We start from the raw sequence: 5,385 nt of genomic DNA on the forward strand, positions 1-5,385 counted from the left end.
AAATATATAAAAATGCTATAAAGCAAGCTCGTTAAGTGTTAGAAAGACCTTAATTTGCCACAACGAATTGTGACAGATCAAATACTCAGTAATCCACAATGAATGTTGGATCCCGATATAATCTGTAATGATCTCCGTATAATTACATATCCTGTACAAGCGTGCATATGACCTTATTAGCATACAAATCGTATCCTAACGTTTTACTAAGTTCACACGAATATCAATTATACATATAAGCATTCCCATACTTGTAATCATCTTACTCACATATTCATACTCTGTATTCAGTCACATATGCATTTTCATACCATGTACACTGTTCTATTGCATAACAATCATTTATCACATTTCGCTTTGCAATTTAGTACATATATCATTACTCGACCACAATCACAACTATAATCCAATTCATCATAAAATCACATGTACTACTGACCATACAACATATTTTTATCCATTTACCATTTCATATAACATAATTCAAGTATTTCATGCTATTTTTTATTTTATTCATTTTAGTCCTAAATTTCGTTATCCCACATCAAACTCAATCAAAGCAATTCTTACTATGATCATATACTTACCTCAATGATCAATCAAGCAATTAACATATATATGCAATAAATTAAATCTATCTCGAATCATAAAAGTAAAAACTGAGGTTTTGCGCTTCACTCATCGACAATTTTCTTTTTTCTTTCTCTCTCGACGATCCGGTGAAGTCATTAACTACGAATAGCCACAAAATATATTATACAATTAATTTACAACAAATTCATAACCAATTATCAATTTACACATATTTTACAATTTATTCAATTTAGTCCTTAAAATCGAGTCAATCATAACTTTTAATTTAGGGTTTCAGATTAAAATTTGATTTCCACATAACTCATTAGGGACCTTTTAATTTCTGTCCCTACAAACATTTCATGATTGTTTTTCATTTTATTCAATTTAGTGTACAAAACTAACAATTAAGCTTTACAATTTAGTCTTTTTCATATACTAAGCTTAATTTCTAACTTTTTTGCACCAATTTCATCTAATTCTTAATAATGGTAACTTACAAAACTTTAAAAGTCTCACAACTTGGTACATGAGCTAGCTAAAACAAGCTCTCATGACCTAAAATCTAAAAAAAATCAATGAAAGATGGCTAGGGACTTACTTACAATTAAGGGTCGAATATTGAGTAAAGCTTGAAAGCTTTCTCTTTTCTTCTAAAATGGTTTTAGTGGTCTTTGGGATGAAGATGAAAACATTTTTCATCTTTTTCCTACTTAATTTGCTTATATACTTAGGTTTATTTTAATTAAACTTAGTTAATTAACTTAACTATAATTAATTAGGCTTAAACTTTAATCAACTCAGTCTAATGATAATTAACACCTTATCCCACTAACATCAAATCAATTTGGTCCATTTCTATTTTGTTCCTTTGAATAATTGTTATTTAAGTTTCCAAGCTTTATTCTAATTAAAAATCTATAGCAATTAAAATTTTATGATTTAGTCCCTAAGCCGTAGTTACTCACAATTTTGGCTAAATTGCTTAACCAAATTTCAATTCGTCTATACGCTAACTCCGCAAATATCCTTATTTAATATTTATGGACTCAATTTAAGGAAACAAGGTCCCAAAACCATATTTTTCGACACCACCAAAAATTGGGTTGTTACGCAATCCACTCCATCATTGGCAATCTTGTTTAAACATAAAATATACAATGACTGTAATACCCCTAACCCATATTTGTCACCGGAATAGGGAGTACGGGAATGTTACAGCAAGTTAACATAAATAACAAGTAATAATCATGATCATTACAATATAATTTCTCAAATACCACAAAGTAATTTAATTGCAATAATAACTTATATTTACGAGGCTTAAATCGAGCTTAAGGGACTAAAGAAATAATCTTAAAACTCTCAGGGACTAATTTGAAACAAATTAAAAAATTTCAGGATAATATGAAAATTTTCAAAAATAGGGGACACACGACCGTGTGGAATGCCCCAGACCGTGTGACTTTCAAAGTTGGGACAAGCGACCGTGTCCCAGCCCGTGTAACTCACTGACTTGATACATACGACTGTGTCGTAGGCCGTGTGTCAAGTCGTGTAACTCTCTGACTTGATACACACGGCCATGTCGCAGACCATGTGCCAACCCGTATGTACCTAAATGAATCTTAAATATCAAGTTTACCATTTCAAGATTTCTTGAACATTAAGTAATCCATTTACTAGCCATTTGACCTATTCAAAATGCCATTAAACATGCTCAAATCATGCTAATTCAATCATCTTAAATGCTTAACCAATGTACCTTCAATGGTACCACAAGTATACACACTTATACAATAATATAAATCATCAACCAAAACATGCCAATTCACACAACTTAAACTACTAACCAATATGCCTATCATAGGCACCCCAACTCACAAAAATTCAATATAACTTATATGCAACACCACCCAACCCTAAACCGTTGAAATGCCCCAAAATTTCTAATTTCGTTATTGTGAAAATATGACACAAATATCTGTCAGCTTTAGTGGTTATGTGTTCTGGGAATGTTTGGAAGGTCCCAATTTCAAGCCTTCGCTTGGGCAAATTTTGGTATTTTGAATGAATTAGGCCTTACTCTTGTTTAGTAGGCTTTTATTTGATTTTTGGGTAAATTACATTAGAATGGGCTTGCTGGTTTGGTGGTTAAATGGTGTGCTATTATGGTAGAGGTCTTGTGATCGAATCCTTATGCAAGCAAGGGCATTATTTTTTACTCAGATTTTGGGATAGAGTTATGTAATAAGGGGATTCTGAGTAGTGGATGTGTAGTGGGAATTAGGGGAGAAGATTAAGGGATTTTGGGGGTTATCGGGATTTTTTTCCATAAACAAATTTTGACTCTTTTTTCCAAAACAAATTCTGCCGTTTATTCTTCTCCATCTCCTCTTGCCGAAATTCTCTGAGTTTTTCCATATTTCTCTCCTTTTTCTTCTTTTTGATTTTTCCCTAATCCATTTATTTTCCTTCATTTTCACAAGCGGTTAGTGCTCGCTTAGTTTCGATAAGTGTTTCTCTTCATTTCTGTCATGAATCTCTTAACGACTGAAGTGGTAATGTTTTTTCTCTATGATTTAGGCGTAGGGGGAGGCTCGGACTAGTGAATTAAGTGTTCTCTTCTTAACAATAGTTAAACAGAGGGTTATCGTTGGTGGTAAGTTGGGTTTCGGTTCGATCTTAGTTGTCAATTCGCTTGTAAATCCGTTAAATTGATGTTAAGTGTCTTTATTATAAGCTTTGGAGTGCTCGAGGACTTTTTTAGCATCAAACAAAACCAGGTGTGTACTCGAAACACAAAAAAAAAAGGGATTCGGCGAAAAGTTGAAATTCCTTGCTATTTGGACAATAACAGTAGGCTAACTTTGAAAAATCGCCATAAATTATGGAAATTGAATTAAAGGATGAATAAAATATGGAATTAAATATTATTGAGTCTAGTTTCTCATAGAAGAAACAGTGTAAGTAATGGAATTGTAAATCTGGAGGTATAATAAACTTTGTGAGATAAGGTCAGAATAAGTTCGGGTTCTCCTATTCTGAATTTGGAAAATCATCAAAAAGTGGAGAAAAATAATTAGGGGTTAAAATTTACATTTTTAAATTATTAATGAGTCTATATTCAGCAAAAATAAATGGAAACATCATCCAAATTTTTTACTGAGAGATAATTAATTTTTAGCAAAGAATGGACTAAGCTGTTAGACAACGGAACATGGGTAAGTTTGAAGACTTTACTGTACTTATTGGCTTAACCAAAAATTCTAAAAATTTTATGGTTGAAAGGTATTTGAGTCTAGTTTCAAAGACATCAAGCGGGTCTTAATTCAGATTTTTGTAGCTCAAGATATAAATAATTTAGTAACAGTGACTCAAGTAGACAACTTTGAAGGAACATAAAGTAAATAGTGAAAACATATATGAATAATTAATTAGCACGGGTTACATTAAAAATGGATCACGTGGCCAAGGACAATTTGGGCCGAGTGGGCCACATGGGCGTGTGAGCTCATTTTTCTGAAATGTTTTGTAAGGTTGCACGGGTCTCTCAAGTCGACTATGGACCAACTGTAGGGTCGGTAAGCTTTACTTAGACCCCTATATGTGTGATCTGTTTGTTTGATTTCTATACCGAGCATGACTTATGATATTTGAATGTATGTACTATTAATTGCATAATGACATAACATATTTTGTATGTTGCATTGCATCAGGGTGGGTTGATGATATTTGGAGGAAGTGTCTGAAAGGCTATTAAGCCTATTATCTGGCAGTTCACCTGCAACCTTCTAATTATACAGCATGGTGTGTAGGTATGTGTGGGTTGATTTAATCCCCACATGGTGTGTAGGGTTGGACGGAGATGGTGTGTAAAGGCTGGTGGGTAGGATTCTGATTTACTGTGTCTGCATTCTGTATCTGATATGGCCTAAGACCCTAATGTATTTCTGAGACTATATCTGAATGGGCTAAGGCCCGAACTGATTTTGTGATGGGTATGGGCCCCAGACTGTATCTAACTGAATTCTGTTGATTATCTAGAATTCTGTTGATTTTTCTAAAAACTAAGGTTTTTCATAAATAGAAACGATTTTCCCTAAATTAATTTGTTACAAAAGCTTCCACTAAGAGATAAGTTTTAAAGCAAATCAACTAGTTTTTTTTTTTCGAATTAAATAAAAGCTAACTTACTGTAACGGTTTTTAAACTCGAAAATCTTGTCTTCAAATCCCTTTCCATGTGACATCGCCAGATTCGGCCATAACGTTTAGGCCGAGTTTGGGGTGTTACAACCGTCGCTGAAACAGAGTTACGAGGCATTACCGGACATATCAGACAATCTACAAAATAATTCTTAAACAAATAACAAACATATTATAATATAATCATAATTTCATATAAATATTTTTATATTAGTAATTGACTTCATTTAAAAAAAAACTCAATATAACCCCTTTATAAATATTTAACCTTCCCTGCAATTTCAAACCGCAACCAATTCAAAACCAATATCACAATCCATACAATTTCATATTCAAATACACCTAAACATATCTTAAACATCGACTTATTACTAAATAAATATTCACATATATTGTTTAAATTAATAAACTTCATTCATTCTATTTCAACTTGTTACCAAATATACCAAATATGTTATGATAATTTTATTACCATTTCATTACAACAAGTACCAAAATATAATTTTAGTATCATTTTCAACCAAAAACATAAGACACTTTCAAATGACCAAAATAACACTTAAGTACATGCCACTTTACCAAAAGAAAGATTACATCACCAAAT

The sequence above is a fragment of the Gossypium raimondii genome, chromosome 7 (genome assembly GCF_025698545.1).
Source record: "Gossypium raimondii isolate GPD5lz chromosome 7, ASM2569854v1, whole genome shotgun sequence".
Lineage (NCBI taxonomy): Eukaryota > Viridiplantae > Streptophyta > Magnoliopsida > Malvales > Malvaceae > Gossypium > Gossypium raimondii.